This window comes from Ursus arctos, unplaced genomic scaffold, assembly GCF_023065955.2.
Source record: "Ursus arctos isolate Adak ecotype North America unplaced genomic scaffold, UrsArc2.0 scaffold_30, whole genome shotgun sequence".
Classification (NCBI taxonomy): domain Eukaryota; kingdom Metazoa; phylum Chordata; class Mammalia; order Carnivora; family Ursidae; genus Ursus; species Ursus arctos.
Window position 1 is genome coordinate 5,649,660 of NW_026622986.1, and position 25,082 is coordinate 5,674,741.

Here is a 25,082-nt window from a genome sequence, read left to right on the forward strand (position 1 = left end):
ACTGAACTGCAGCATGATGTTCAAATGAGAGCCGGCACCCACAAGTTCTAGCTTTCCCTTCTTGGGTAATTTCCTAACTTCTAAAAAATGTCTTTCTTAGGTGGCTTCCACCCACACAAATTAATGAAAAGCACACGCTAAACGGAATGCAGTACCAGAGAATACCAGAGGAGACAGGGGTTCTTGTGACTAAAACATTCCGTCGTCTGGCCCTTCACCCTGGACGGGCAGCCCCTGGGCCTCTCGACAAGCTGCACCTTCGAGAGTCTCCTGTGGAAACTCCGCCCCCCGAGGATCCCAGCTGGATACTGTTCTCTAGTTCCTGCTGAGAGCAAAGGCCACCACCAGACTGGGACGGGCCAGATGGGGTCCCCTTCCTCACTCCCCAGGTCAGGGTCATGGGAGCTCGGAAGGGTCCCTTCGCCTTGAGTTTTCCAAGGTCCCAAAGTTACTAACGAGTCAGCTTCCTCCCGCTATTAGTTGGGAATATTACTGTTATTCTGTCTGTGCCTTTTAAGATGCTGCGTTGTAAACATGTAGCCAATTGTTCAACGTGTCCAGTGATCTTATGAAACTATACATCTGAGAGGAGAATTAAGGACACCCCAGCTTTACACTTTGGAAGTGGGATGAGCAGACCGTTACATCCAAATTATCAACAGTGGCTCCGTGTGGAATGTCCTGTCTACAGAATGGGCAAACACGTGGATCCTGGCTGGAACAGCCACTCCTCCACCCCTCATGGTGGGCCCCTGCTTCAACCACACCTCCTCTGTTGGACTGCCTCCGTGGCCTCTTTCTAGGTTTCTGGGCTTCTCTTCTCTTGTTATCTGGCCCATGTCTTTCCCCAGTTCTCTTGTGTTGCCTACTCAATAGTACTAAAATGGTACTGAATACTAGTAACCAGAGATCCTTTACTATAGCCTGCCTTACCACCTGCTGTAGGACGAGCTGTGTCCTCCAAAAAGATTCAAGTAATATTTCTGATACCTGTGAGTAAGATCTTATTTGGAAGTAGGGTCCTTGAAGAAGTGATTAGTTGAGATCAAGTCATACCAGACAGTAGGGCCGGCCCCTAACCCTAATTCAACATGACCGTTAGTCTTGTGTTAGGAAGAGTCACAGAGACACTCACTCAGAGGGAGGAAGGCCATGTGATGACAGAGACAGAGATTGGTATGATGCAGCTTCAAATGAAGGGACACTTGAGATTGCCAGGAGCCCCCAGCGGCCACCGGAAACTAGGAGACAACATGGAGCAGATTCTTTCTCAGAGCCTCCAGAAGGAATGAACCCTGTGGCCACTTTGATTTTGGACTTCTGACTTCCGGAACTGTGAGGAAGTACATTTCTGTGGTGTTAAATTACCCAGTTCGTGGTAATTTGTTATAGGAAACTAATACTGCCCCCAGGCCCCACCTCCACCTCATTCCCCATCCTGAACCCATCAGGAGGCTCCACTGTCCTCTACACACACCAGCCTCTCATCGGTGACCTGTGTCTCAATGGGAGTTTTTGTATGTTCGTGATCTAACACTGGAGACCACAGAGAATGTACGCTCAGAAAAAAAGGCAGTCGGATTCTCTTAGACCATAATGACCTCTGACTAATGAGGCATTTACTTCCTGGGTGGAGAAACTTAGCTGGTCAGATAAAAAATCCAGAATAGAAAATAGATAAGTGCAGATTATCTAACATGACATCCATAGAGTCTTTCCACATAGGATTTAAGTGTCTGTGGTCAATATTGAATGCAGACACAATCAGAGGGTGTGAGTATAATAAAGTTGGGTGCCCCAGAGGAAAGGTGACCTCAGAGGAAGACTGTCTCTGGTCAGGTTATCTAGGAGTGGATCCACCAACATCCAGGCCACAGGAAGCACTCGTGTTGGGTGACTGCTCTCTGTTCTACCATGGACTATGACCACGTCCATGGTCAAACATTAGGGCTTCAACTTGCAAGGTCAGTTCTTTCTAGCTGTCATGAAACTACAGCAAATTGGAATACATTTCCATTTCTGCTTTTACTTTCTTTTTTTTTCTCTCTTTGACTATCCATAGGCAGGACTTTCCCTGACTTCAGTTCAAGAAAATCATGTAAAATGTCTTAAATCTCCCCATCCCCTTATTTGTAGTGCTGGTGGCACTTAGGAGGCACCTGTAGATACATACACAGGGGAAGAAAGGACAGTTGACTGCGTGAGGAAATGAAGTCTTTATTTGTTTAAAAGATTTTATTTACTTATTTGACAGAGAGAGCAAGAGAGTACAGCAGGGGGAGCAGCTGAGGGAAAAGCAGGCTCCCTGCTGAGCAGGGACCCCCCCCCACCTCCTCCCCATCCCCGCTCCCCTGCCCCCCCCAACCCCAGCATGTCGGGCTCAATCCCCGGACCCTGGGATCATGACCTGAGCTGAGGGCAGCCGCTCAACTGACTGAGCCATCCAGGTGCCCCGAGCGAACGAAGTCTTTAAAACCTGAATTACTCTGCTGAGACGTGTCCACCTGACCTACTTCCCGGGGCACCCGTGACGGTGCTCCCGTGGGAGTAGGCAGCCTCCCCAGGATCTGAGGACAGCAACTTTTCCTCACTTGGTAAGAACAGCTGGTTCTTCTTTCACTGTTTGGTTAGGAAGAAATTCTTTCCAGAAATCATGAAGGATTTTTGTCTTCATTAAGTTATAGATCTTTTTTACATTTGCATATTTCTAGGTTTTTTTTTTTTTTTTTAACTCTAGGCCATATCCATGGGATTTGTGGAACTAATTGGAAACAAAATTCTGATATTCAATCCAGTCAAGCCTTTCCCCACATGCTTGCTTTGTCAGAGGGATTAGAGCTTTCTCCAGCTTGTGGGCAGTACAAAGTACAACTTCACTTCCAAATCAGAAGGAAACACTGGGTTTCAGGAAAGCCCGGCAGCCCTGGGCAGCCCGGGGCGCACTGGCTGTCTGTCCGTATCTAGTTCTGAGCTCTGGGGAACCACTCGTGTACCAACACACGTGCACACACACACACAGGCACGTACAGACACGGACGCTTATATCCTGCAGGGAAAATGACAAGTAACTGGAGGGGAGGTACAGGTTATCATTTGATTCACTTCATCGGACTCGACTTCTCTGTGTGCCATTGGCTCTACCTGGAAGCCGTCTGATGGCCGGGGAGCGAGCCCTGTCTCAGCACAAGGCAGTAGGCAAAGCTGCACAATCGAGCAGCCAGAAGTATTTAGTGCTGCATTTGTTGTTGATTTTGAAAACAAACAAATGTGTATTGACGTAAAGCAATCTAAAAATTCAATTCAGGCATACTGACTTTTTCACACTTAGGCATCAGAGAGTAGCTGAGAAATGAAAGATTCAACCAATGATGGATATGTGCCAGCCCTGGTTGTAATGCACATTTGAAGGCTTCTCGTCTCCAGTGTCTCCCGCAGCGTGGAGCACGAAGAGAGCGGGCGGGTTGGTGCTTTGTTTTAAGGGGACTGGATACAGGCAAATGCTTCTGTTTCAGTGCAGTGCTCTTCTCCTCCCGCCCCTTCGTTCTATCGGGATGCATACGGAGGGATCGCTCTGTGAAATCCATCCCGGCCACCTCTGGACTTCGCCAGACACCTGGCAGAGACAGTTGAACTACATTCCATAACCCCGGGCAGCCTGTATCTCTGCGTAAATCAGCAATGATGGGGAATTTGAGAGGCCACGGTTTGTGCCGACCTCCCAAATAAAGTTGCTACTTTTTGATAGACGTCTCATCCCGGGGATTCCCAATCTTGTGGGAATGGCCGCATTTCATCATCAGGACTGTGCTAGCATCAGCTCTCCTGTTTTCTGAGAGCTCATATTGTAGACCCACGAGCTAGAATGCTAAGTGAGTTAAACATTATTGTTATCTCTCGAGGTAGTTTATTACCAAAGTGGGGGTTTTCTGTGTCCCCATCCCCGGAATCCTCGCATCCTGGGACCGCACCAAGGTGGCGAAGTGCTGCCCTGTGCTCTGCGTGTCGTGCAGGAAAAGCTGCCATTCCCTGAGACGGGGTATTGTTTAACACAGGTGCTTCTTTGTACATACACCAAACAGTACGGTCCCCAAATAACAGGCGCTGTTATTTAATGCACTGAGCTAAACAGAGTAATTATAGGTTCTGAGGAGACAGGCCGCTGTGGATTGAAGCTGCCTCAGTTTGGGCTTTCTTTTTGTGGAAGTGTTTTAATTATATCCTTGATGGCCTGGAATTCACAAGAAACTGAAAAAGCAATACATAGATATTCTTTCTGGGGGGGGGGTATCGGTTATTGTATTTGTTTCATAAAGCAATGCAAGGAAATGTTGAAAAGGCTATAAAATCCTTCCGAAGACTTGCTTATCTCCAGGTTTTTAACCTCAGGATGAACCCGGAAGTGTAAGACTTTAGGTTGTTTTGGTGGCAGTGTGTGTGTGAGGGGGTACGTAGCCCCCTTTTTTCCATTTTCAAGGTCTGAAGGACGGCTGGCTTGCTTATGTTGGTGTTCTAGCAAATATTGACTGCATTCACCTCGGGTAGCTTCAGTAACTCTAAGTTATAAAATAAAACAGGAAGGCTTCTACTGTTGGCATTTTCATAATGGGATGTAGTGGAAAAGCTTTGTCTTTCTTCCAGATTCGAACTCGTTTTTATAAGTTTAGGGGAAATTTTTTTATAAGTTTAGAAGAATATCATATTCATTGAAAGATTATAAACATGCTTCCTCTTTCTTGAGCCATATGGAATGTATGATTAAATGAACTGAGAAAACATATAACAGTGCCTACAAAATTATTTATATTGTATTTGATGCATTTAAAAAAGCAAGAGGATATTTTTAAATTGAGACTGGTGATGACTTCCTTCTGGAATCTATTGTTGGTGTGTGTTTATCACATGCCAACCAACCAAGGAAATCTATGAATCAGTCATTTAGCAGGGGGGAAAAAAAGTGGGCCAAACCAATTGCTTGGCCTTATATAGCTAAAATGATTGGTTGAATGACCCATTTTTTTTGCTGGCCAATATGTTGCCATGATGTAGCTATCGTCCAAGTTAGTTTTGGGTGGGGAGTAGACAAAGGATTGAAGACCGTCTGACTCTTTCCTTGTTTTTTTCTGTGTTCAGTATCATGTTACTTGCTTTTCTCTCTGTGGAGGACAATGTGATTCCAAGGGAACATTCCTCCTGACACTTTTCTGTAATCTCATCTACAACAAGATGAGAATAGAGAAAAAGTGAAATCATCCCACTTTATAGATCCACGAATTCTGTTTGCACTTTCAAGATGATCATCTAAACACCTGCTCAATTATCTCATTGGATACTTAGCATTGGCTTAGATAACACTGGAATTTAAAAGACCGTAGAATTATTACTCTGTTCAACTATTAAAGCTGGGACGTGGGGCCCCAGCTTGGCAAAAGGGCCTTTGCTGTGCCTCTGCTAAGGCACCGTAGTGCCTTGTGGGTACCTTCAGTTAGAAGCATTTCTGTTAACCACTGCAGTCTTTGGTACCAGGTCAGAAGCGTCACAGTGTCAGCGGTGTCTCTAGATGCCCGTGGAAGGATCAGTCCTCCTGCACCACTGTGGCATTGGCAACTTTTTCATCTAGAGCAAGTGGTGGCATGTCCGCAAACAGCCAGAATAAAGGACAATGGCAGATACTACACAGTACCCGGGAGGGCTCGACATCTGGGAAGTAGCCTCCAGACTCCCCTAGTAGGGAACTCTGCGTGTTTGTGGGGGCAGGCCAGTCTGTAGCTGTGGGCAGTCAGAGGAGAGCAGAGACAGAGCAATACCATTTTGTTACGATTAGTGACCCTATTGTTCCTGGGCTGGTGTGGTGTTGCTGAACATGGACCGGGTTTCAAAGGCTTAGACCAAGTTGCTCTGAAAGGCTGTGAATTTCTTGTATCCCAACCTGTTGGCAAGAATTGGCTCTTGGAAAATACGAAGAGAAACTCTTTCAGTGCAGAGATGCTGTCGAAACTGTGTTATCTTGTCAACCAGGGTGTCAATTACACTGGGCTTGAAGAAGCATGTTTGTAGCTCCCCGTCATGTATGGTTTCTGGAATTTCAGACAGCAATCCTCTCCATACAGTGCACACAGCATTTCTGTCATAATGTGAGAATGGGAATCATATGCTCTCCCTTCCTGAGGGGGAGAAAACTATTCTCTAATGTTTTCCAGAAATGACACTGTTTTTCATTATCTGGTGCATTTCATGTCTTGTTGTTCAGCTCAATGCGTTGGAATCACATCACCGTGGTTGTCTCCACAGGCTCCGGTGGGGTACCGGTGTTTTCCTCTGCTGTGACTTTGGAAAGTACGTATCCATTTCTCTTGAGAAAAGAAAACAAGACTAAATTCTTCCCTGTCTTTCCACCTTACCCTTTGCCACCTCATTTACAGTATGACAAGTGTGTTAGTTCGGTCTTGAAAACATATCCCCAGAAATACAAAAATTGCCATTGAAATAACGGACATAGCTAAGGTGTCATAAGCATTTTCATTGCCATAATTTACTGTTTAGAAATCCACTTGGTTCTTGAAGGGATTTTGCAAAATATAATCTCACAGTACATTTCAAGACAGAAGGGGGCCATATGGTCTATCCAAACCCATCCACCTGTCTGTCTAATGTTTGTATCATGGAATTTTTTTCTTCCTTGTCTGGCTTTTCTTTGAATATACTCACAGTTGCATGTTTCATTGTTGCCTTTGGTGGACCATTTCACACATTAATTATTCTCTGCATAAAGAAGTTGGGTACTTTTTTTTCTTCTTCCTAAAGGCTGAAGGGGAAAAGGCTGACTATGACTAACTTGAATCTTATAATAGCAGGTGGGCAGTTAATTGGGAAATGAAAGCAACCTAACACTAATTTGCAGAAGCGTTCAGATTTCATGAGTAATTGCCATGTAAAAGGTAACTTGGCGGCGGGCTCAGTGAAGCTGAACGACAGACAACGTCTAAATATGGCTATGGCATTTGTGACATATGTTCTTCGCCTAGAGGTGTACAAAAGAAAAGGGGTGTTCTTGGATGTAAACTTTGAATCAGAAGATACAGGACATTTTTTTCAAAGGAAAGGAAAAGCAAATGGGGCTGCATGCTTTCCATGGAGTCCGATATTGTCTCCCATCTGAAGTGCATTTTCTCATCACGGGGCTGGGGCGGCTGTTGCGGTGTCTGGGTGAGTGCAGATACACGCCTGAGGCTGACTTTCTCTCTGCTGAGCCGGGAGAAGGCCTGTGCCCTGCAATCTTGAGGAATGAGTCTGCATTTTGTGCTCTCCTCAGCATTCGCAAGACCTAGGAGAGTACCTGGCACGTAACCGGTTCTCAATAAACAGAAAGTTGTCTGATGGCAATTTGGCAGGTGTGGGCTTCAAGGCCATCCTGGAGGGCCTGTTCAGACTGAAGCTGGGAGGGGCTTATTGTTCTAACCCAGCACCAGCTCCAATGATGAAAAGCGAAGAATAGGTTCACTTTTGATTTCTTTCTCCTGTATGTCTCTAGCCTCCTGCCCAAATTTTAATCCTGGACATTTAAGTGGCCTCACCGAAAAATGAAACTGTGTAATTAACTCATGTCCCTGAGTTAAACCGGGAAATAGAAAGAGCTTTACTGGGTTCTGTGCCAAAGGCTGCCTCCTGTGCAAGAAAGCCTACAAAATTAGCCTGAGGTTCTGGGATTACAGACCAGGGATGGGAATCCTTTGGATGGGGTATCTTCTTGAAAGCACTTTTGGACGAGAAGTCCCACAGCTTTGGGGCCCATATTGTCAGATGGCCCAGAGACCTATTTTATATCCATAGACATCTCCCTGAGGGCGAAGAGAAAGAAACCATAACTGACTGTGCCCTATAAACAACTGTTGTGTTTGGCTGGCAATACAGCCCCGATTTCTGCCATATGGTGCCAGAGGCTCCTGACCAAGTCATGGCTAAGAGAGGACACGGCAGCCTCAAGAAAAGCTTCCCTTTAGTGAGGCAGGGAGGTGGTCACTAAGACCCAGAGAATGTGTGTGCACTGAGGAAATTGACTTTAATGAGGGTATTTAAGGCATATGGGAAAGCATTTGGAAGAATCACAATTTTAATGCTGGCTCCCAAGTCCCTAAGAAACAATTCAGAAAAGGTCCCCTTACCATTTGTGAATTGTGAAATAAACACATCTCCAGGGGGGCGCGTGGGTGTGTGTATATATTAATATTCCAGGGGTGTGGGCAATATTGACACTGACGATTTTTTAAGTATTTGCAATTCCTACCCGACTCTGACTCATCTGAAATTGGCGTGCTGCAAATCCTTCAAGGCTGCCAGATTCCTTTTGAAAGGAAATGTTTCTTCCCATTACCTTTCAAAGTCAGCTCTCCCGGGTTTAGCCAAGTGCTGTATTTCAATGTGTTGATATCACTAAAGGAGAGGAAGAGGAAGTTTTCCTCTCTGAGTGGGGGATAGAGGAGGCCAGGAGAGTAACTGCAGCCACATTAGAGAGGAAATGTGCCTGATGACTTAGCTGGGGCTTTTGTCCTCACCATTTACCAACAATTTACTAAATGCCTTTGCTAAACTGCATCTTTTTCTGCTCCCATTGTTCTACGCCACTGAAACAAACCAGCACAGCATTGTCATCTATGTCAATAACGGTCACAAAATTGCCTTTTCTCCTTCTGCAGCAGACTGCCTGCGAAACATAAAGGAGTGTAGTGAGGCACCCAAGCAAATTACTCTCCCAAACTCATTTAAATAACGTTTTCCCCTCATATATGCAAAATTCAGATGAATATTTACGACATCCAGGAATAGGTAGCACAGGAAGAAAAAAAAGATGACACACGACCAACCCACCCCACCCCTGCAAGTGCAATCATTCTCAAAATGCTCCCCAAACAAATCGTTCTGGCTGCTGTTGCCCGGCAACAGCCCCGCTGTAGTATTCTGCCCAGGCACATGGAAAGTGGGGCCGTCTTTTCTGCTCCGAGTCTGCTCGAGCCTAATAACTGCAGAGATGGAGAGCAAGAGGGAAGGAGGTTAAGAGTCAGGGTCAGAAGTGCAGGTTTTTGGGACCCTAAAATCAATTTCAAGCACTCAGTGTGATGTTTGTTCTGTGTTCCATCACTTGATGTTAGTCTTGCAATGAACCACCTAATCAGACTTTGGGGACCAGGGGACCTTGGGTTTCCAGTGGTGTCATGTCAATTTCCACCCACCAGTGCACGGTCACCTCTGAGGCCGACCATTGTCTAGACTCTCGAGAATCTCAAAACCGTGATGCTCTGAGCCGAGAGAGGACGGAGCTGCTGGGGCTCCCGAGCCATCCCCCCACCCCGGCCTTGAAGGTGCTCACCCTGTGGCTTTGGCTAGACCACGTGCAACGGGCCCACGCAGTGGCAACCGCCTTACAGAAAGCCTGCCCCGAGCGATGGGCATTTCTCCCAAGGCATTCTTCCTCAGACGCAGGAATCGTTCTTTTTTCATCTCTCTGACTCATGTATATGTAAAGAAGAAAAAGAGGAAAAGGAAGCAATCGCATAAAATAATGCATGTCCGCATGGCACTAATCATTGGTCTTAACAGAATTACGGGAGTATGGATGGATGGGCCGTGGCGTACTCAGGCCATACCAGGGCTGGACCTAAGTCCTGGGTGGTTCCAAATATCATTGGATCTATCGTTCTATTTCCAGATATTTTTAAGATGGTATGATGGACCTAAGTGAGAGATGACTTAATTCATAATTGTGATTCTACTTATTTATTGGTTATTAATTTCTGATATGCTTGAGTTTAATTCAACAAAACACGATTATTTTTTTCTTAAAGATTTGATTTATTTATTTGATGGAGAGAGGGAACACAAGCAGGGGGAGTGGGAAAGGGAGGCTTCCCGCTGAGCAGGGAGCCTGATGCGGGGCTTGATCCCAGGACCCTGGGATCATGGCCTGGGCCAAAGGCAGACGCTTAACGACCGAGCCACCCAGGCGCCCCAACAAAACAGCATTATATAGGAAAGCAGTTAGTTCATAATTGCCTAAGCTGTGACTGGGAAGGGCAGAATGTGGACTGTAGACCTAAGCACGCCCACATAAAATTTCCCCCAATACCTTTCTAGTGATGAAGGCTCTCCTGCTCAGAACTCTTTAGTGAGTCCCATTCCTCAGAATAAAATGTGAGCTTCCTCTTCAGCGTCTTTCCAGCGTAGCCTCAAGTTCGCATTCTAAGTCTTGTGTCCCCTCAGTGAGGCCTGGGCTCAATCAAACCAGAGATGCAGCCTGAGGAGGGGAAACACACAGCAAGGGTTGGGACTCCTGCATTCTGGGCTCAGCTCTCTCCTAATCAGCTGTGTAATTTGGGGCAAGTGCCTTAACTTCTCTGAGTCTTTGTTTCCTCCTAAGTGCACATGATTTCTGAGATACCATTCACTGAGACTCGGGCTTCTCCATAGGGTTCTTTTTATTTTTTTTAATGTTTTTTTTTTATTATATTATGTTAGTCACCATACAGTACATCCCCGGTTTTCGATGTGAAGTTCGATGATTCATTAGTTGTGTATAACACCCAGTGCACCATGCAATACGTGCCCTCCTTAGTACCCATCACCAGCCTATCCCATTCCCCCAACCCCCTCCTCTCTGAGGTCCTCAGTTTGTTTCTCAGAGTCCATAGTCTCTCATGCTTCATTCCCCCTTCTGATTACCCCCCTTTCTTTTTCCCTTTCTTCCCCTACCGATCATCCTATTTCTTATGTTTCATAGATGAGAGAAATCATATGATAATTGTCTTTCTCTGCTTGACTTATTTCACTTAGCATTATCTTCTCCAGTGCCGTCCATGTTGCAGCAAATGTTGAGATATCGTTCTTTCTGATAGCTGAGTAATATTCCATTGTGTATATGGACCACAGCTTCTTAATCCAGTCATCTGTTGAAGGGCATCTCGGTTCCTTCCACGATTTAGCTATTGTGGACAATGCTTCTATGAACATTGGGGTGCATATGGCCCTTCTCTTCACTACGTCTGTATCTTTGGGGTAAATACCCAGTAGTGCAATCTCCATAGGGTTCTATGCTGTTGACTACACTCTCACTTTAGGTACTTTCTTCTCTTGGCTTTCATGATGTGGCTCCCGCCTGGTTTTCTCTCTGTTACTCTGATGTTTTCTTTTTGTCTCTTTCTCATGTAATGCTTCCTCTATTCCACCCTTCAGAGTCAATGGAAGTGTCCCCAGCATCCCCCTCCCTCGGTTTCCTGAACGAGCTCCACCCTGACCGTGACTCTTTGGTCTCTTCTCCAGCCCCAGCGTGAACACCCTGGTACAGGCCATTGTCACGTCTCCCACCCAGTCTCCTTGCCTTGAGGGAGGCTGTCCGCCTCTATGTCCTTCCTTCCCGCTGCCAGCGCCATCTCTGCAAGATGAAATGTCATCAAGGCCCCTTCTTTCCACAATTTTCCCGTTTCATCAGAGCCTACTAGATCAGTTCTCATGTCCTTAGCTTGACATACAAGACCCTTTGTGATTGAAACTGTCTCATTTCTTCCAGTCTGCCCATTGCTCAGGGAAGATGGAATTACCTTTGCATTGTGGCTCCCTCTGCCTGAAATAGCTTCACTCTTCCCCTGCTCTGTGCTCCCCTAAAGCCCTAGCCGTGCTTCTGTTATATCTGCGTCTTCTACATTACTTAGTAAATTCCTGCGCATGTGTGTTTCTCACCATAAACTGGGGGCTACTTGAGGCTTAGGACTGTCCTCATTATTGTTTGCTTAGCTCAATACCGGCACGAGGCTGGCATTTATGTAAATATTTATTGAATGAACAACTGAATCCATATGGTTTATTCACTCTCTACTAAACGGGCCTTGCACTTTTCTTCAGTGTCCCCTCCATGTCCCCCTGACTTCGCACATAATCTTCAAATTTGAAGACCTATTTCTTCCCTTCCCTAATCCTTTTCCAATTATCTCAACCTAAAGAATAAAGTCCATTTTCAGAAACTATTACATGTTTTTTTTTTAATTTCATAGCTAATGCTCCCATGTTCTTAGCTCTTACTCCCCAGGTGACTTAGCAGAAGAGCGTATTTTGTGTTACTCACACAATGATTTGCCGAACATCGGTCTTCAGAAATAATTTCTTTTGTATTGATTACTAATAATAATCCTCTTTTATTAATGCCAGATTTGTCTTTTCTATTTAGTGCTATTTTTTATCCCATCTGAGAGAGGTGAGAGATTTTCAGCCTACCAGTCCTTTATCTTAGTGATAAGAAATGTAGCTGGTATGATTTCTTTTTTTTTTTTTTCACTAAAAGCCTACTTCCTTTATTTATTTTTTTATATTTAAAGAGGAAAAGCAAGATGTCATAATGACATGATAGAAAATGTTATCCTGACAAGCATTTATATTAAAGAAATTCTAGTCTTGTCTGTGCTCCCACAGCATGTCCATTTTAATTAATCTTACCAGAGGAGCTCAGACGCATTTTGTTTCTCAGAGCAACAATTATAAAAGACAGGCTCCAAATGCCTTGGAATGGTTTGGGAAAGCTGATGGGAGGAAGATGTGTTATGAAGATGAACTTGTTGCTTAGAAGCTATTATTATTCATGGTCCTGCTTCAGATGCCTCATATTTTCTTCAGAGGCTTAGGCAAAGATTATTGCTACATTTCTGTGGTCAATGGAAAAGCCCAGCGTGAAACTTGAGACTAGGAATAAATGAATCTTTTTAAAAAAATAAGACTTAGGTTGGGATAAATAAGTACACAGTACACTGGAAATCTCAAGGAATGTATTGAACCTTCTCTCAAGAGACTTTCAAAGCTTCCTGCTAGCTTGCAAATGCCAAGACAAGAGACTTTCCGGGGTTACTTCTGTGCTCCACCTCTGATTCCGACAAAAGCAAAAGCAAAGAAACAACTCCCCCCCTCCAAGTAAAGATTTGTGTACATGAAAACGTGTTAATCAAATTCCCTTGGGCCAGAACGGAGCCTGGACTGGAGTTTAGGGTATATGATTTATTTAGCACTTACATTTATAGAACAAAACTCTAGTCCTTGGCAAAAATTATGCTCATGGAAAACCAATGAAAGGAAAACAATTGCTCATCATTTGAAGAAAAGTTATTCACCATTTCTTGTATTGCTTTTAACATAGTGAGCAATATTCTATATCGACCGCAACTTTAAATTGCCTGAGATACAACTGGTCAAATGTACTCAACTATCAATCTCAAAATTCCCTTCTGTCCTCCTGAGATTGAGAAAGTTTCCTAGCAGAGTTCAAAGGACATATTGGAAGGCTTTATCGAATAGAAGATACGCTAGGAGCAGATAGGATAAACGAGCCACGCTATACTCCGATTTCTTGGGCTTGTGATATGTACTAACTTGGTTCGTGAAAAACGGGCCTTGGAACGAAATTTGTCTTATGTGAAATAGATCTAACTTTGCTTCCACAAGGTTTAATAGGTAAAAGTAACAAAATCCTCATACTCCTCTCAGCTCTCTAGAGATAGCTGAACCCAAAATCTTCAGGGGTGGATAGAGACCTCAAGAAGCATCCGTTGCCCCCACGTGCGCCACTCCCTCACCCTGACGCCGAAATGGGCTAGACTGACCCATCACTCAGGCTCACAAATGCTCGGTCTGCCCCTTTCAAAAGAAAACTGAATATCAAGCCATTCCGCCGTGTTGCTGGTGTATGGCTCAAGGGGACCTCTCTTGCCTGGGAGGTGTCGGCTCTGAGCATGAGTGCCCATCTAGCCCTTGACCAGTTCCAGGCCCTCGGAAGATCTGGAGGTCCTGGGCCGTGGCATGGAAGACCTTGTCAGAACACCAAGCTGACCCAGGCTGCAGGTGGATTTCAGCTGCCCAGGGACAACCCCCAGGGCCACTCATCCCTCAAGTCTAGTGAATTTAAAGCTGTGTTCAAGACTTTCCTCATTAAATATCCCTCCACATAGCAAAACTAGCAATATTCTGAGGTATCAAACTATAGGATAAAGTTGCCATGGTCTCTACCTGTAGAAATAAAATGTTACCTCATAAAGCCCCAAAAACAAACAAACAAAAACACCGAAAACACAAAAACAAACAACAATAGCAGCAACAAAATCCAATTTAACCTAAATATCTTGCCAGCCTCCTCCATCACTGTTACCTTCTCTCGAGTATTGGCATGGATGCCACGGTCCTCCTGGCAAGGGAGCTCTCTCTGCTTCTTACTCCCAGGTGACTCTGTGCTATAATGTCCGTGCCACTCGGTCCACCGTAGCTTGCTTTCCTGAATCTATGGTACTTCAAAAATGTTCCTTCTTATGCCCAACTTTGCATATTGTTTTCTTTCCAGTGGCAACTAACTCAGTCCTGGCCACTCCAATCCTTATAGCCGTCTATCTGTACTTCTGAATCATTACACTTCTTTTGCAAGTCACAGAAACTACCTCTGCGTAGCTCAAGTGAAAGAAGAAATGCATTGGAAAGATGATGGGATTTATCATAGAATTCCAGGAAGAACAGAACAGTAATACTTCAGAAGGGAAGAAAGAAGAGCAGCTCTAGTGACTTCAAAGACAAGACAACATACGTGTCCTCACTAGAGGGCCACCAATGTTATTGAGCTGCAAGGACCCACATCCCATCAGAGACTTGATTGAAAGTTCTCATTTCCCACAGAGAAGCATCTGGCTGGCCCCATTTGGCTTTGGTCACCCACCTGCTGGGTCCTGCATGAAGTACTTACAGCCGAGAGGACAGGGCTCCTCTGTTTTCTCTAGAGAAGGGTCTGGGTATCAGACATATTTCTGTGAGAAAGAGGAATCATTATCAGCTGAGAAGATACTCCCAGCATAAGTTCTTTATACAGCTAGACCTCAGTCACACTTTTTTGTTTTTCTTGCTTTTTGTAGTATACATTAAAAAAAAAATGTGTCCTTCCTGGGCTAGAATGTTAAGCTCTTCCATGGTGAAATAGGTCTGTGTGTCCTTGCTTCTCGTCCTGCTGAACTTGTGAGCTTCCAGTAGAGGCATGATGAGCCAAGCCAACAAAAAGCATGCCAACTCTCAGATGGTAAGTTTTACTTGGCTAATAGTCCTTCCTTAAACCTAATACTTAATAAACACCCAATATACACCAAGATGCATGAGAGGCATTGAGTAAAGATAAATTGGACATGACCGCTGTTCTTAAGACATACACTCTAGTAGATCTTCTTTCATTCTTCTTTTTCTTAAAGATTTTTTAAAAATTTTATTTATTTGAGAGAAAGAGAGAGAGAGCACGAGCAGGGGGAAGGGCAGAGGCAGAGGGACAAGCTGACTTCCCACTGAGCAGGGAGCCCGATGTGGGGCTCGATCCCAGGACCCTGAGATCATGACCTGAGCTGAAGGCAGACGCTTAACCGGCTGAGCCCCCCTCTAGCAGATTTTCTACATGATTTAAATAAGCAAATACTGTAAACAGATCATTATCAGGCCCACTTTGAGGGTTCTCAGAAGCTGGGCTGCTTCTATCTGGTTTATCATGTGGATTCCACTTTAGGCAAGCATTCACAGAATCACCATAAAGTTCAGGTTTCTGATGGACTGTCTTCCCCAGCTTCTATCCTTAAAATAGTGTGTTTGGTTATCATCCACCAAACCTGCCATTTGGAGCTAAAAGAAATATACAAAAAAACCCACAAAACAACAACCCACGTTATTTTTTTCCCTCTCACCATCCAAGATAACGTTGGAAAATCATGTCTATTTCTCCGCTTTGTTATCCACATTTCCACATTGTGCTCATAGGTGTGAGTCTAGAGTTGTTATGCTGTTCTGGTACTATGTAGATTAGCGGTTTTCTATGACTCCGAGATCTTACTGAGTTTACGTGAAAACTGTTACAATAGAAAGAGACTCTGGAGTAAGCCAGACTTAGGTTTAAAGCTTGGTTTTATAGCTCAACTAGCTTTATGACTTCAGGCAACTTATTTTCTGAGCCTTGGTCTCTTTATCTGCAAAATGGGGTATAATGCCTACTTGACATAATTGTTGTGGGAAATAAATGAGATCCTATATGTGAAAGAGCTTGACAAACAGACCGAGGGGTGTCCATTTCCATGCCTCCCACGAGGTAAAACCATGAGCCCTCTTCCCTGGGCCAGCTCCTTACTGTAGCTGTTGTCTTTTGTCTCCTAGTCTGCAGTAACAGGGGCCGGGCGTGGGGGCTCCTATTACTTCCGAGATCCCCTCTTGATGCTCTCCAGTGCCTCCTGAGGGTGTATGGCCGGGGGGATAGTCCCACTCTATCCTAACCATAAGCTACAACTACGAACAATGTCCCTGCAGCCTCGGGCACAGCTTTGTACATTCTTCAGAGGCTTACCTGTATTGTGCTTCAATATGCAGGTAAAGATGCTTAATGTGAGGAACTGCCACCAGTTTATCAATCAGTGGCTCCACTAGTGGTTTTTCTTTCTTTAAACAAGTGGATGAATGAACAAATTTGGCCTTGGGATGCCATTCAGCTCAAAGTCGGTGGCAATCGCAAATGGCTTTAATAAATGAAAGAGATATTTTGGCATAGTCCATCGAGGCAAATGAAAACTAATGCCCTTGCCAGCATCATACAGTATATTAGATACTTTACTTTAATTGCTCCTTGTGAATGAAGGGAATACAGGAAATGGAATTTTAATTTGTACATCTAAGCTATGCTATTGAAGGCGAAGGTCTTTGTGACCTTATTGATTTGGAAAAAAAAAAAAACTTTATAGGGCATAGCTGAAATTGGCATAAAAGTTATGTCCCATGGCTGACATTGCTGCTGTTTGATGCTTGCTGTCAAATTGTAGAAAAGCAAGACATGAATCCCTGAGTGCTTTCTTGTGCGTGCATTTGCCAACAAATAAGGCTCAGTCTAGCTGGAACCGTGTTGTGTTCAGAAGCAATAGAAGCATAGTCTGTTTGTGTTCTGTCCCCCGTTGTGAGTTCTAGAGTCGGTCGGTAGCTTTAACTGTTTATACATCTCTTGCTTGATAATCAGACACAGACAATGTGTTCTGTAGACATACTGACATATTCTGTCAAGCCTTGGGAGCTTCCAACATGAACTAAGAAGAAAGCTTCACACTGGTATTGGCATTTCATTTTCAGAAAAGCAAGGAGAGGGCAAAACAACAAACAAACAAAAAACCATAATTGGGATGCATGCTGGAGTAACCTTTTTTTTTTTTTTTTAAGATTTTATTTTTAAGTAAACTCTATGCCCAATGTGGGGCTCGAACTTCCAACCCCATCATCAAGAGTCACATGCTCTACCGACTGAGCCAGCCAGGCACCCCTGGAATAACTTCTTCACTTCAGCTCTGTTACCATCTGCCACAGCACTATGCTGACACTCCCACAGCTGCCGCTTTTGGTGGTAGAACTCCGTCTTCAATTCTGGGTCGCCAGGACATATTCTAAGGATGCCCTCAGTTCACCGTGCTTTCTGAACCGTAGCTGGGGTGCAGTGACATCTCTGCCTCTGCTCCTACAATTCTCAGACCATCTTGGTGACCTGGAGATAAGCAGCTTGATATGTGTATCAAGCAATCTAATCTCTGTTTTCATCCCTAATTCCCCAAAATGAGTTCATTCCTCACAGTATCTAAATAGATATTTGATATACATCTGACATATCATATGCCTGAAAAATCTGATACATACACACAGCATACGAGGAGCCACATGGTACAGTGAAAAAGAAATTAGACAAAAGAAGAAAAAAAACGAAAAGATGTCGGACTTTGCTTCTAACTAATTGTGCGATCTTGCATAAATAAATAATGTGTCCTCTTTGGACCACTCATTTCTCACCACTAAAATCCATACACAAAATATTATTATATTATTATTATAAATATTATAAAAATCAAAGGAGGTAAAAGCTATTTGAAAGCTATTAAGACCTGTATAAATGGGAGGCAAGATTTTAGGACGTGCTTTGACCTGAGCACACGGATGGTCATTATGAAAGATGAAGAAACGGAAGACACGGTACCTGCCTTCGCAGGATTTATAAGCCGCACAGGAAGATCACACGTGCACGCATGTAAGGTAATTAGTCATTCATGTCATTAGAAACTGACGCATGGGATGCAGGCAGATGGCATTCGTCATGATAATAACTCAAAACAATTGAAATCTTATAACCATTAGATTTACTAATAAGATGTCATTATTAATGATAAGTGGTATCATCATTTACCCCTCCCCCGTCATATAGATTATTTTAGGCATTATTTCTGTCCTTCTTTATGTCCTAGATTAGGTTCCAGATAAGTCTACATTTGGACCGGAATGAAAGATCCTTCATTTTTTTAGGTCCTATATATGTCTTGTTTATCGCTACATCCCAACACCTAAAGCAATGTCTCAATAAATACCATTGAATGAATGGATGAATCAGTGACTCAGTCCATGAAAAAAGAAGCAGCTTTTCATCTGGGTCCACACATGTATTTTCTAATTCTGGAGAAAAAAATAAAAACAGTGCAAGGAGCACCAGCATACACACCCACACGGATGAGTTAGCCTGATCATACGGAAACCTATCAGAATTGATGAGGGCAAGGAAGAAGACTGGAGGGCAGACTTTGAAAGGTTATCCAGAAAACTCTGTGAATCTCTTGGATCTGGTGAGAACCACTGATCTAACATTTAACGGCTCTACCTCTCTAACACGGTGTGCTAACTGAAAGGGCACCTTTCATGGACAGTCTTCTGCCTTCTGATTTTTCCTGATTCCCTCTAGCTCCCTAGAACCCTGGGCTATTAACACGGTTACTTAAGGCTAGCCTGTGCATTTAGGTCTGATTAGATAATCAATTCTTTTAACCTGGATATTGTTGTGAAAGTAGCCGGAGGTATGTAAAGCAAACTCTTACCCCATTGATGTTTACCTATTGCTGGGAGTGCTCAGTCCGGATGGAGTTGTTTTCTGTGGAGATCGACTGCACTAAACAGGCTCAATGTAATAGTTAACCCCTGAGGCCGGAGCATATGGTTGTCATTGTGCAGCTGTGCTGGTAGAATAGTCCGGACTGTCTGAATGTTTGTCCCATTTTTATGTACTTGCTGACCATCCATTATCTGTAAAGGACAATCCATTTTTTTCTTTCCTTCTTAGTTTCTAAAGAACAAAAGCTGCCCCGGTTCCTTTTTGCAAACAGTTTGAGAAAAAGCAAAAGGTGAAGAACGAGTGCCTTGCATTGTCTCATGCCGACCCTGGTGCCGGAGCAGCAGCTGTTCTCCTCCCCTGACTGTTTTCAAATATTTCTGCAAAAAAAAAGGCATTTAAAACACACACACACACACACACACACACACACACACACACAAAACCAAGACGTTGCACGTAGAACTTAAATCACAATGTTCAAGGATAAGGCATTGCAAAATGGCTTATATCCCAAAATGAGAATAGATATGGTTGGGGATTAAAACAATCTTTTTCCTTTTAGATGGAAATACTGGCAGATGTCATAAGAAACATATGGAGCTAGCCACAGACAAATAGCACTTTTTGCGTATGCAGTTAGGGCAGAGGGGATGTCCACCCTGGGCTGTCCGGGACAACAAAGAATCAGCACGCGCCGGGATTTCAGTGAGGAGTTTCTGGAGTCCAGCATCTTGCCCCTGTGAAACAGTATTAACGTCGTGACTCAGTAATTTAAATAGTTCTTGTCAGGCAGCTTCAGGACACAATCCATAATTATATTTATTTCACTATAGATTGATCCCAGACATCTTTTAAATGTGCTTGCCACTGAATGTGTGCATTGTTACATGTTCCCTCTCTCAGAGTGAAACAAAATAGACAGGCAGAAGAAATGGGATATGGACATGTTGTCCACAAGGCATTTCCCACTCCAGAGGTCTCCCAGCCCTGTGCTAGCTTGTTAATTTATTGTTGTAGCTTGTCTGTCAGACCAGGAAGACATTATTCGACAGCCTAGATATTTTTCTAACACAATATTTTTATACTTTTTCCTGATTTCCAAAAATACGACCCATGTTATTCTGGTAGAGGTATTTTCTCTCCCTGAAAATGGCAGTAATAGAGTAAAGGTTCTGTTGCCATGTGCCACATGGAATAATGCTATCACAAGATATAGGAAGGCGATCATGACCCGTCTTTCCTGAAGTGATATTTATTCCCAAATAGTTCAGTGGGGGCTGGGACAGGAATACAATACTTTCTATCTACAAAAGTATTGTTTCTAAGGATGACAAAGCCCTGAAACCCTGACTGACATTCAAGTTCGAGGTACTGTGAATATGTGGAAAAATGGGATTTTACACAGTGACAACACCAATAAGAGTCCAGAAAGGCACGCTTGCAATGAAAGAGTTCCATTTGGAACAGCCCAGATTGTGGCGAAAATGGTCTCCATGTGGCAGAGCGTATTTGTGAATGAAATGCCTTTCAATGAGGAGAAATCAATTTTAACAGCTCATTTATTGATGAAACCAAGTCTAGTCTCAGCAGTTAGAGTGCTTTCTTGGAACGGGGACTAGAGGATTCATCTGTCTCACCTTAACGGATGAAAGAAAAGCTTCTCATGAAAAATGTTTATGGCTCCTCTGCTACTGGAGCTTGGATGAGCTAATATTTGATAATTAGTTAACAGAGGATTTGGGAAACTTAGAATGCCTACTAACACTTCCCACGCCTGGGGCGTCCAGTGGCATTACGATTATTCAAATATGCCTAAAAATGAATCCTGTAGTAGCTGAATCATGAATCCTATTACCGTCTTAACTCCACTAAGCTTCCTTAACTTACCTTCGGCTTGAGCTACGTTGGTTTATTTACCGTGCCAACCTCGTGCCTGGCTTTTTCCCACCTAAAGGCTGAACTTACACACAGTCCATGTGACTGGCGCCCCCTGGAGGTGCGCAGTGCATAACTGGATGCAGTGACCTCTATGAGCCCTCCCTCCTCTCCTGTGCCAGGCACCTGTTCTCCATCTTCCTCAGTTGAAGTCTTGTTCATCCTCTGGTTTCAGCTCTTCTGCAAAACCTCTCCAGACAAAGCTAGCCATAACTCCTCTCTTGAGTCTGTGGTTACCTCAGTCGCGGCTTTGGTACAGATTATGCTCTGCTGGTTGTTGACATGTGTCTTTTGACAGTCACAGATTGATCAGAAGCAACAAGGCAGAGTCAGAATACCCTTTCCCCTTCCCAGTAACGCACAAGTTTTCTCCATCTTAGTTACCAGCACCAAGTCAATAATCTAGACACCATTCTAGACTGTTCTTTGTTACCTATTTATATCCAACGAGTTAATCCATGCAGCTCTTTGACCAAAATACGTTTCCAGTCTTACCTCTTTCTACCATCTGATTGCCTTTTGTGTCCCTAGACCAAGCCACTATTCTCTCTCACTGAGACAGCTGCCATATTCCCCTATCTGGTTTCCTGGTTTTGTTCATTTCCCTCAATGATCCACCCTCCACAGAGTATATATACTCTCCCTCCACTACTATTTAAAAAAACACCCCCATAGCTTTTCTTTATGATTAGAACAAAATTAAAAAGTTGCAAAGTCTATATTTGACTTTTTTTTTTTTAAAGCTGCCTAGAATCTGAATCCGCTTTCTACTTGGCTGAGAAGTCATCACTGTAGGAAACTTAGTGAGAGATGGGACGATGCCTCTTCTAGTGAGTTAACTTGAGACCCAGTAGCAGCTTAGTTGCTTTCTCAGTTAGATGACTGAACCCACTTTCAACTATGTTAAATGGGGTTGAGATGGTATATTCTTGGGTAAAATAAAAAGTAAGGAATTCAAATTCTTCAGAATTAGAAATGCTGGAGTGAATTTATTATTGTAACTTGTCCTACTTTTTTCCTTTGAGAAGGCCTAGAAGACATTATTCATGAAGACTTTGAAAAACGCATTGGTGAAAACCTACCATCATCTTTGGAAAACACGTTAGTGCCCTTTTTCTGTGAGCGCTACAGAGATAACCTCATTTTAACATGGCCAGAGGATTCTGGGTGACAGAGATTAAGCAATAGTGAATAACAGCTGGAGGCAACGTGGGAAAGGTAACCCTCATAGGCTGCAGGTCCTCGCGGGTAAGCAGAGTGGTTTGACCAACAAAGAAACGGAATAATAACTAATTGGTGGTGGATCCTAAGAGTGAGAGAGATAGGCATTCCTTTAAGGTCCTACTTTATATTAAAGACCCTATTTATATTAAGTAGAAAACAAAACTCTGGGACTCATGAAGGCCCTGAATTGAGCCACACTGAGGGAGTAAAAATCCTTCATCTGATTCCCAGAGCTTTGCTAGTGCTAGAGCCCTTTAAGTGAAGGGAAAAGACAGAATTCTCCAGACTGTGCAGTGAAATCACAAGTAGGGACAATGAAATATCCTCCTAGTTTTTGTCAGAGAAGCATGAGCGTATTAACCAGGGTAACTGTGTACTGAGGGAGAGGAAATATCCAACCATTCCAAGGGGTCATTTGATCTTGGACTGAACTAACATTAATTTCTGGAGCCCAAAGCAACGCTACGGTCTACCAGGCAAAGTAAGGAAGTGCAGGTGGTCAGTAATTCAGTCAACAAATATTTATTGAACACTTACTATGTGATCAGCACTCTTCTATGCAGGAAATATAATGGTGAGAAAGATAGAGTCCTCAAGAAGCTTACATTATAGTGGAGGAAAGAAGTAATAAATAAAGAAGTTAATTTTTAGAATTGATAGATGCTCCGAAAAGGATAAAAGGTGGAAGATACTAAAGAGTGATGTGTGGGTAATTACTAAGGAGTGATAATTTTTTAAAAAGATTTACTTATTTATTTTAGAGAGAGAGGGAACAATAGTGCCTGAGTGGGGGGAGGGGCGGAGGGAGAGAATCTTCAAGCAGACTCCCTACTGAGCATAGAGCCCCACACAGGGCTTCATCTCACAACCCTGAGATCATGACCTGAGCTGATACCAAGAGTCTGACACTTAACTGACTGAGCCACCCAGGCACCCCGTGGAGTGATATTCGAATTGTATCCTGAATTACGAAGAAAACGCCGTCATGGAATAGAGTTCCAAATAAAGAAAACAGATGCTCAAGAATCCTGAGATAGAACAAGTCTGTCATAGCCTCCAGGGAGAGAAAGAAGGTTAGAGTAGATTGCAACAAAGTGAAGATGGGGGAGAATGGGTAAAGGTGACGTGAGAGGTTGAGGTAGGAGCCAGAAGACACGTGTAGGCTATGGTGTGTTTGGATCTGGAAGCCATTTGAGAATTTTAGGCATTGCAGTGACATGACTTGATTTGTGTTTAGAAAAATTAGCCTGGATTATGGCAGGTAGAGTGTGGACTGTAGATAGACAAGGGTGGCAATTATAAAAACTGCTTCAGAGTCCATTACCTTAATCAGAGGCGGGATGATAGCGGTAGAGACAAATGTAGCAGCAGTGACTGTGGAATGTGATCAGATTTGGGGTCCATTTGTAGGAAGAACTGATGGACGCATTGAATGTGGAGATGACAGTGAAATAAAAAAATAGTATCAAGATTTTTAGTGTGGGAACTAGGTAGATGGTGGAAGCAATTGCTTGGGAAAGACCAACTTTGCCTGGTGGGGAGCAGAAATCAACTAATCTTTTACTAATTTAAGATGCTTATCAATACCTAAATGGAGCCAGACAGTAGGAGAATATATGAGTTCAACGAAGAAGTTGAAGCATATATGTTTATGTGCGAAAGTATGTGTATAGACACATATATAAACACACATGTATATGTGTGTAGTATTTAGACTCATGGAGTGGGTAAGGTCACTTAAGGAGAAAGCATATGTTGAAATGGGAAGAGAGATAAGCACCAAACAGAGTGCTGGAACTCTCCACACGCTGATGATTAGAGAAAAAAAGGAGGATAAAAATGTTTTCTTTACAGAAACAAATGATTGCACCTCTGGCATATGTTATACAGTCTTAAGTTAAGGAATATTTTTTCTCAGGCTCATTAAAGAAAGAACACCAGAATTAATTTGCTTTCATCTGGCAGAGATTATAATACATCTTCACAAATTTGCCTCAGTGTTACACTTTAACTCTGGCTCTGGGCCACATTTGGTCCAAAGACATATGGATCTTCTCTCCATCCTACCCAGTATCACACTGGTCCATTAATTTATAGTATTTTGCTGCTGGGACCTAGAGAACTGAAAGTAGCAGATCTGGATGCATCAATAAGATACGTGCAAATCTGAGGATTTCAGATAAATGCCATGAAAATACAGGCACGACCACCTTGGCAACATTTTGGGAACGGCTGACTTTCCGGTGCTCTTGACAAAGCTGCGTACCTTATGCTTCATATCGCTAAGAGGTGGCCACCTTGGATTTTGGAGGTGATATGTACAATGTTTGTGTGGACCACTCTAATGCGTTTACAAGGTGAACTAAAAGACTTGAGTGGAAGCTAGCAAGATGTTGATCTCTGATCAGCTGCAGCTTGGGGACGCGGGGATAAACAGTTCACCTATTCAGTCCTCACCACCCACTAGGAAAATAGGAACACCACACAGACTACTGGCAACACCTGATGGGAAATCACCTAAGTTTTGGAGCAAAACCATGCCTTCTTTAGAAAATATTACTCTCTTTTTGGAGGAAAAAAAAAAGCTTTTTTATAGACTGGATCCCTGACCACAATCACCAAGTGACCATGTGATCCACATTGCCTATGAGGGACTAAGGATTTTCTGATCCCGTCGCCGCAAACTCAGGCATGCCCAGCATGTCTTCATCACATGAAAGTAGTCTTTGAAATAGGGACTAAGCAGGCTGTGAAACCATAAGTCAATTACATAAATATGCGGCTCACGTTTCCAGTGTACCCACTGCCGCCTCGCTGCCGCGCCCACATGCCCAGTGTACCCACTGCCACCTCACTGCCGTGCCCATGTGCCCAGTGTACCCACTGCCGCCTCACTGCCACGCCCACGTGCCCAGTGTACCCACTGCCGCCTCGCTGCCGCGCCCACATGCCCAGTGTACCCACTGCCACCTCACTGCCGTGCCCATGT

The 25,082-nt window shown here is 43.7% G+C and overlaps 1 long non-coding RNA gene across 2 annotated transcripts in view; it reads left to right on the forward strand.

Annotated features, from left to right (window-relative positions):
• The first annotated feature begins 2,372 nt into the window (after window positions 1–2,372).
• LOC123000268 (uncharacterized) overlaps window positions 2,373–25,082 on the forward strand; it is a 37,427-nt gene continuing 14,717 nt past the window's right edge. For both annotated transcript variants that reach the window (XR_006408157.3, XR_006408158.3), the window contains exon 1: window positions 2,373–2,594. This is a non-coding gene — a long non-coding RNA (uncharacterized LOC123000268). The remainder of the gene's footprint in view (window positions 2,595–25,082) is intronic.